At 34.4% G+C, this 9712-nt stretch overlaps 1 protein-coding gene across 1 annotated transcript in view; it reads left to right on the top strand.

Moving 5' to 3' along the window:
* Window positions 1–994: 994 nt before the first annotated feature.
* The window catches only part of LOC111054754 (protein takeout), a 101964-nt gene continuing 93246 nt past the window's right edge, over window positions 995–9712 (top strand). Inside the window, 1 exon segment of the mRNA XM_039439544.1 lies at window positions 995–1129. The gene's annotated coding sequence lies outside the window, so the exon portion shown is untranslated.

The following is a 9712-nucleotide window of genomic DNA, read 5'->3' on the forward strand; positions in this document are numbered from 1 at the left end:
TTCACTAATCTTTCCTTCTCCCCCTCCTTTTCATCCTCCTTCTCCTCTTCATCCGGCTCTTTCTCCTTCCTCTCCTCCTCAACCTGCTGTTCCTCTCTCTCTCTATATATTTCAATAACTTCTCTTCATCTAGTAAAACTTCTATGAATCTTTTCTCTCTTTCCTGTAAAAAGTAGAAGACATGAATCATCTTCCTCATCCTCTACTAATATCTTCCTCTCACTCCTACTGCAATCACTCCTGAATCATCCCCTTCTCTTCTTCTTCTTCTCGTTCTTCCACTTCTTCTTCTTCCTCTTCTTCTTCTCGTTCTTCCTCCATTTTGTCTCACTCCTCTCTCTCCTACTGCTGCCACTTCTGAATCTTATCCTTCTCTTCCTCTTTCTTCTCTTCTTTCTCCTCCTATCTTCCTCCTCCTCCAACACCTCCTCCTCCTCCTGCTCCTACTTCACCACCACCTCTTCCTTCTCCACCTCCTCCTCATCACCATCTTCTTCGTCTCCTTCCTCCCAAACTGCAGTATCTTGTTGAGTGGCTTCATTCTCTTCTTCCTTATCCTCCCTCCCTCCTCCTCTTCCACCTTCACCTCCTCTTTCTCCTGCTGCTGCTCCTCCTCCTCATCTTCTTCCTTCTCTTTCACCTCCTCTTCTCCCTTCTTTTTCCCCTCCTCTTCTTCGTCTCCTTCCTCCCAAACTGCAGTATCTTGTTGAGTGGTTTCATTTTCTTCTTCCTCCTCTTACTTTTCCCGCTCCTCCGCCACTCCTCCTCCTCCACCTCCTCCTCCTCATCCTCCTCCTCTCTTACTCTATTTCTTTCAACCTCTCTTACTCCATTCAACTTAACATCTATGAATCTTTCTCTGTTTCTGAAAGAAGACAACCTCAACTGCTCTTTGTCACTCACTTCTTCACCACTCCCTCCTCGTCCTTCTTCTTCTCCTTCTTCTCCACCACCTCCTCCTCCTCATCTTCTTCCTCCTCCCAAACTGCAGTACCTTGTGGAGTGGCATCAGTGGTCATTCTGGTGAAGACAAGATCAGTGTCAAGTTCAAACGCAGCTCTAGCGGTTCTTCTTCATTTCTCTAGCGGTTTGTTGTTAGATTTCCTTCCTCTAACACTTATCTCTACGGGTGAGTAACCTTTCAAGCATTTCTTTGAACATTCCCTCTCATTTTTATACTGTTAATTAAAGAATGAACTTGTGCATTGAATTGACGTAGTACTGTTAATAATGACTTATGACACACTGTTTAGTGAGATGTATAGTGATATTAGTTATTATGGAAACACAGAAATATAGTCAACCATCACGAATTTATTCAGAGATAAATATAAGCATGTTTAAATACTGGATATAACACCATAAGACACCAAGACAGTGTTAAGAATGAGATTTAGTACTGTTTGTCCATTATGGGAACTCAAAGATTAGTCAACTTTCAAAAATTCATTTAGAGAAAAACATAAACATGTTTTCCCTACATATCCATATGTAGTGAACCATATCACTACATCTCGCAAAACATATTTATATTTCATATTTTTCTCTAAATAAATTTTTGAAAGTTGACTTGATACATGATACATGATACATTTTCAACACTGGAGTAGACACTATTATAAGTCTTGAAACATGTTTGTGTATATTTCCAAATGTATAAGCGATAATTGACTTTGTGATTTATTTATTTATTTATTCGTGGACAGAATCACAAATCATAAAAATATGATTAGGAAGAGACAACAGGCTTGGCCAAATCTATTCCATTCCCAAATTTTGATAAATTAATAAAATGTCCAAATATATAATATATAAGCTAAACATTTTGAATTTAGAGAAATTAAAACACCAACTATATTCAAAATAACACTTAATTATATTTAAACTTAAAACTTTAAACTTACACTTAATTAAAACAGGCTTGGCCCAAATCTATTCCATTCCCAAATTTTGATAAATTAATAAAATGTCCAAAAATATAATATATAAGCAAAACATTTTGAATTTAGAGAAATTAAAACACCAAAACTATATTCAAATATAACACTTAATTATCACTTCATATTAAATTAATCAAGTTATTTTATAAAATTTAGTTGTTACTAGTTAGACTTATCAATATATTTTTGTGCTGTTAAGGCTAATTCATGAATTATTTTTTATTCGTGAAGAGTAAAAACTCATCAGTCAGAATCTTTACAATCTTGATCAAAGTGTGAAGTTCACACATTACTTCTCAATGTGTGAACTTCATGCATTACTTCAATGTGTGAAGTAACATGAAGTTTATAGCACAAGTGTTGAAACATGTTTTTGTTTTTCTCCAAATGAATGTTTATTTTGAATCATTCCTCTTCCTTCCAGCAGAGCAGAAACTTTATTGGAAACTTAGGATTAGCTTTTTTATCTTTCCTCATAAATTATTTGGATCAAGCACTGATTAAATGTTGTGTTCTCTCCTGAAAACCAACGATTGATAGTCAACGATATAGCTGGTTTCACATCGCAATAGCGTAGCTTGAAATACGTCTCTCAAAGACGTAGCAGTCGTATCTCCTAATGTTAAATCTACGCTACGCTGGTTTGAAATGGACAGATTGATTAACATTGGGAGATATGTCATCTACTTTCATTCATTTATTGTATAAAATACTATAATAATAATACAATTATGACATTGGAGGAAAAACTAGGCTGAGCCTGTACTATTTCTCTCCAAAAATTTTGATAAAATGTTAATGTTGTCCAAAAGATAAGGTTATGTAATCTCACACTGCTTCGTCACTTGATTTTCGGTCCAGGAATGATGATTAAACTTCTTTTAACAAACGTATTTCAAGCTACGCTATGGCGGAGTTTGATGGTCTTAACGGTAGAAGAGAAAGCATCACAATCATAGTTTTTTCAAGACAAAGGCAACAATACAACATTTTTAAAAGCAATTATAATTTGGAACAAAGAGAGATAAAGTAAAGTATTGATACATACTTTGAATATTCTCAGCATCTCTTATAAATAACTTAATTGCCTACCATCTAACTTATTCTGACAATATTCAGAGCAATTATTGATCTGACAGTGAATCAATGTAGTGAATCAAAATATTAGTGAATTATATTCACTGTAAGTGGAGTGAATGTCCTGCTATTCACTGGAGTGAATTCAGTTTGAATTGTCAGCTTTGTCTAGGAATAATAGCAATGCGTCCCATTTAACAAATGCTGAAGGTCTATGAAGTGGATCGCACTCTATAATCATTTGATCACGTACAGAAATGCAGCGTGATCAAAAAACGGGTCTTGATAACGTGATCAATCAATTTGTACGTGACTGAGGGAGAAATGTTAGAATAAGAAGAAGAAGAAGATGTGGAAGGAAGCGGATAGGAATAAGAGAGATAAAAATGATGATGGATGAAGGAAGAAGGAGAGGGTGTGGGAGAAGAATGATGGAAAGGAGTAGATGAAAAAGGAGGAGTGGAATGAGGAGTAGAAGGAGGAAAATAAGGAAAGAAGGATTGATTGATTGATTGATTGAGTACTTTATTTATGTAGATTACAATATACTGGCTTATACACTTATATACAATAGTTATAATACAGCAAAATGATAGATGAATTTACATAATATAGACTAAGAAAATAATTATTGAACTGTATATGATATGAAAAAGCAATTGTAATATAATAAAGATAGATAAAATCATATTGTTATGCATCACATAAATGGCGGAGCTTTGGACATATCAATGTCCATTCTTCGGAAAGAATATTAAAAATATCCTCCCCACTAACTCTCTACCAAAGGAGGAGAGGAGTAGGAGGAGGAGTAGGAGGAGGAGGAGGAGGAGGAGGAGGAGAAGAAGAAGAAGAAGAAGAAGAAGAAGAAGAAGAGAAGAAGAAGAAGAAGAAGAAGAAGAAGAAGAAGAAGAAGAAGAAGAAGAAGAAGAAGAAGAAGAAGAAGAAGAAGAAGAAGCAGGACGAAGAAGAAGAGAAGAAGAAGAAGAAGAAGAAGAAGAAGAAGAAGTGAAAGAATTGTATTTTATTGAAAATAGATAGGAGATGTACTTTGAAAAGCAATGAAGTAACCAATGAGAAAGAGATTCAAGCTATGAGAAAGAGCAGAATAAGTAAGAAAGCAGTAAAAGGATGGTAAGTAATAGAAATAATAAGAGTGGTGAGAGGGGAAGGAAAGAAGAGGTCTAGAAGAGAAAAGAAAATCTTGTATCAACAGAGAGAGATGGAATATAAAGAGAACGATTGATTGATTGAGTACTTTATTTATGTAGATTACAATATATACTGCTATACACTTATATACAATAGCTTACAATACAGCAAAATTATAGATGAATTTACATAATATAGACTAGAAAATAATTATTTAACTGTATATGATATGAAAAGCAGTTGTAATATAATAGCTATAGATAATAATTATATTGTTATGCATCTACATAAATTGGCGGAGCTTTGGACATATCAATGTCCATTCTTCGGAAAGAATATTAAAAATATCCTCCCCACTAACTCTCTACCAAAGAGGTATCAACAGAGAGAGAAGGAATATAAAGAGAACGATGAGAGAGGAAGAGAAAATCTAATAAAGAGCAGAGATGATAGGAATAATCTCGTTAATAAATTATAATAATATTTCTAGTTAATAATCTGGAAATAATATAGTTTTCTTTATTCTATGTGGAAAAGGTGAATAAAATAGTGTGGGCGGAGGTAAATGTCTTGCTTCATTATCGTTCTTGCACATGATTGGTCATCTCCTTTTTTACATTCTCTTCCTATCATCATTCTCTCCATTTATATTGGTCAAATCTCTAATTCTGACACAATATGATTTTTGGTAGATTCATGAAAGCAACTGATTGCTGTATGCTTCTAATCCATGCCCTTTTGAAACGTTTGCAAAAGAGAGAGTAGAAAAAAGAGATGAAGGAGAAGAAGGCGGGAGAAAAGAAGAAGAAGAAGAAGAAGAAGAAGAAGAAGAAGAAGAAGAAGAAGGAGAAGAAGAAGAAGAAGAAGAAGAAGAAGAAGAAGAAGAAGAAGAAGAAGAAAAAGCATCGTGAAAAAATAGAGAAGATTAGTGTGTGAGAGGTCAACTACCTCTATATCATGATATCTGTCAGAATGTGTGTATAGAGTATTTTTTTACTATTTTTGTTATCTCTTACCTTTCCTTTTTTTTCTGCCCGCTTTGGAAACACGATTTTGGCGATTTCTCACAGACATTCATCTTCTCAAAACGGAAACTGAGTTGACAAAATGCCAACATCACGTGTGACAAGGAATGCTAACAGAGGAGAGATTATGAAAAAAGAGAGAGAAATAGTTTCTCAACGAGGCTTGTTTCTAAAATATTTTTTCCGATTCAAGCATTGATGATAATCGATTATTACAGAGTATTAGGAGCAAAATGATCATAAGTCTTTTTAGACTAGATTGCAATATAGAGGAAGAAAAAATCTCATTCATTGTTTAGATAATTTGTTAATTTATTTAGTCAATCATTTCAAAATACACAAATCTTAGAGATGATCTAAAGACTCAGTTCAATATTATTTCTCTCACGGATTTTCATAGATGTATCCAATGTACCTAGAATACAAGGTACCTTGGATGTATCCAAAGAATAATATAAGAAGAGAACACAAATTGAAATATTGATAATGTACCACAACATCTCACACAAGACAACTGAAATGGTGAAAATAATAAGACATATTCCAGTGTTGATGTATATCTTTAGTGGGGTCTACGTTTATAATGGCAATATTTGATCAACATTGGTTTTGCTATCACTCGACAAAGCAGACAGCTCTATCCTTCTCTAGCACCACAACGTTGCCTGATCGTTTTTAACAATGTTTTATTATTATTTGTTAACAAATATTCAATCTCAACTATGGAAATGTATTTTCAATCATTAAAAAATATATTTTCTTGACAAATTAAAAATAATTGATTATTTTAAACAAAAAAAATAAACAGTTTATATTACATCACTGTTTATATCACGCGTGTATCCATATACTGGATTCACTGATGTACCCACTGGTATATATCCTCGCTGTTCTATAAAGGTGCGTACAGATTTACGCGCCGCGAACATGGGCAATCCACTTCTAACCAGCTGACTATTTCTGTATTTTTACAGAAACGGTAAGATACAGATATAAAAAGCTTGGCATCAGCTGATTAAAAGTGAAGCTCATGTTCGCGGCGCGTAAATCTGTACCGGTACGCACCTTAATATTATCTTTTCTGATCACACTTACTGGAAAAAATGATCAGCAGTTAATTCCCAAGTTTTTATTCATTTATTTGTAAATTTTTCTTATTGGAGGAAATAAATTCATTTATTCTTTCTCCACTGCCATGATAACGTGGACCTTACTATAGATGAAAATTGCTCATTAGTCTTTCTAGACCAGATTTCAATATAGAGGGAAAGAATAGGATTCATACATTTTTATTGGATCATTAGTAGCATAATTATTTATTCATTCAATCATTCAGAATTACACAACTTACAGAAAAGTGCCACAGGCTTATAAGCCCAAAACGGTTCCAATTCTAATTTATACAACAGTCCAAATGTAGCTAGACCTTCGGATCTGTTGTTTGGTCACTTCAACATTCTTCAGTTACACACTCAATCCACAATTCAAAACACACAAAAATCATTTTCAAATTGAAAAATACTTATTGAATTAAATCAATCATTTGTTGATTCATTTGACCAATCATTTCAAAATACAGAAATCGTTGAGATAAACAACAGACACACATAAAAACCGTTCCTTTCTCGATTTCGATAAATAATGCTATCCGATGTCGGTATAGATCTGAGGACAAACTTCATAGTTTTAACTAAACCTTCGTTTACAGTGTTTGCACACTCAACAAACCTTTCAGCTTACATTGTATACGTGCTGTTTAAAAATTTGCACAATCCATCACAAAATCTCTCAACCTTGAATAATTATGTTTCTCTTCAAAAAATGCACAACCTGTATGTCAACCAATAATATTCACTCATTTTATGAGAAGACAAGAAAAGAAGATGAAGAAGAAGAAGAAGATGATGATGATGATGATGATGATGATGATGATGATGATGATGATGATGATGATTATGATGAAGAAGAAGAAGAAGAAGATGATGATGATGATGATGATGGAGAAGAAGAAGAAGAAGAAGAAGAAGAAGAAGAAGAAGAAGAAGAAGAAGAAGAAGAAGAAGTAGAAGAAGAAGAAGAAGAAGAACGGAGAAGAACGGAGAAGAACGGAGAAGAACGGAGAAGAAGAAGAAGAAGAAGAACGGAGAAGAGAAGAAGAAGAAGAAGAAGATGATGATGATGATGATGATGATGAAGAAGAAGAAGAAGAAGAAGAAGAAGAAGAAGAAGAAGAAGAAGAAGAAGAAGAGAAGAAGAAGAAGAAGAAGAAGAAGAAGAGAAGAAGAAGAAGAAGAAGAAGAAGAAGAAGAAGACGGAGAGAACGGAGAAGAACGGAGAAGACGGGAGAAGAAGAGAAGAAGAACACGGAGAAGAAGACGAAGAGAAGAAGAAGAAGAACGGAGATGAAGAAGAAGAAGAAGAAGAAGCAGAAGAAGACGAAGAAGACAGAAGAAGAAGAAGAGAAGAATAAGACGAGAAGAGAAGAGAAGAAGAAGATAGAAGAAAAAGAAGAAGAAGAAGAAGAACGGAGAAGAACGGAGACGGAACGGAGAAGAAGAAGAAGAAGAAGAAAAAGAAGAAGAAGAAGACGAGACGAATAATACTTCTGTTATTTGTATTTACTTATTTACTTACGACCTTCACCTTGAATTTACTGCTTTCAAATGTGTGAAGTAAAGTGCATTAGCACATTCGAATGAATGAATAGCAAACAAATATATGGACAGAAGTGTGAAAAAGTTTGTGAGAAACCGTAAGAAATTGATACCAATGAAATGGAGTGCTAGATTCTCACCAAAATGTCAGCATTGTTTAAATGGAGAGAGCATTGATGTTATTCATCAATAAAGATGACAGTATGGAGTGAATCTCTCTGAAGCAGCAGTGGAGAGGAGAGGGAATATTTTTGTCTCCCAAAGATTTCATACATCTGGAAATGTTTATCAATAATTTAGTTTCAAGTTTAGTTTCAGTTTAGTTTTAGTTCCACTCTTATAATTTGATGGAAATGAAGTCGAATGGCTTTGGAACTCTGTTTTCACTTTCCTTGCCCTATTACCATAGGTAAGGAAAGTATTGCTTTCCGAAAAAAATTAAGGTACCCCAATTTCTTGATTTCTATACGTTTCAAGGTCCCCTGATTCCAAAAAACTGGTTTTGAGTATTGGTATGTATGTATGTGTGTGTGTGGTGTGGGGTGTGTGTGTGGTGTGTGTGTGTGTGTGTGGTGTGTGTGTGGTGTGTGTGTGTGTATGAGTGTATGTGCGTCTGTGTACACGATATCTTATCTCCCAATTAACGGATGACTTGAAATTTGGAACTTAAGGTCCTTTCACTATAAGATCCGACACGAACAATTTCGATCAGACGCAATTCAAGATGGCGGCTAAAATGGCGAAAATGCTGTCAAAAACCGGGTTTTTCGTGATTTTCTCGGAAACGGCTCTGATATGATAAACCATATGTTTTCGTTGTCATTGATTCATTCATAAATATCAATGTTGTTGATCCGTTACTAGTAGAAAGTCATGTTCAATTTTATTTGATTAAAGCTCTACAAATGAAGAGTTTACTTATTTCAATTTAATCAAATAAAATGCCGACAAAGAAAAAGACAAAAACAATTGAAAACCGTAACTACGAAGAAGATAAGATGGAATCACATATTGACAAGTTTCTCAAGCCAAGGAATATCTATCGACCAGATTCGCCTACGCAGAGAGAGAGTGGAAACATTGGAAAAAGACGTTCGAAAATTTCTTAGAAGGAACGACAACCAAAGACAAAATGAAAATATTGGTAAAACTTCTTACACCTGCTTTATACGAAATTGTAGAAAGCTATACTTCATATGAAGAAAATATATCCATGTTGGAAGATATGTTCGTTAAACCAAGAACGAAATTATGCACGATACTGCCTTGCTAATGCAAAACAACAAATAGGTGAGTCCATTGATCACTACTATTCTGAACTAAAAAGATTAAGCTTATCATGTAACTTCACTAGAGTGTCAGCCGAAGAAAACAAAAACGAGCAATTAGAGATGCTCTTGTTTTCAGGTTATGGTTCTATTGAAATTAAAGAGAAACTTTTTCAACAAGGAGATTTGAGCTATACAAGAAACCGTTTCCCAAGCACGTGTTCTTGAATCCGCAAAAACATATGCGACTCCTTAAAAGTATTGTTATACAAACTCTGTTGAAGGAAATAAAAACATAAGCTTGAGTGAATCTTTCTCAGATGTTAATGCTGTAACCCAAAATCGACAGGCAATTGTAGAGAAAATCCGTTCAATGCAACGTTGCGGATATAAAAAACACTCAAATTCTCAAGAATGTCCTCTCCATGATCGAAGATCTTGTAAACACAATTGCCAAGTACAACATTTTTAGTACTGTAGATTTCAAGTCAGCTTACCATCAAATACCGATTCTTGAGAATGAACGACATTACACTGCCTTTGAAGAGGCCGAAAACTTTATCAGTTCAAACGAATACCATTCGGAGTAACCAATG

This window comes from Nilaparvata lugens, chromosome 13 (assembly GCF_014356525.2).
Source record: "Nilaparvata lugens isolate BPH chromosome 13, ASM1435652v1, whole genome shotgun sequence".
NCBI classification, from domain to species: domain Eukaryota; kingdom Metazoa; phylum Arthropoda; class Insecta; order Hemiptera; family Delphacidae; genus Nilaparvata; species Nilaparvata lugens.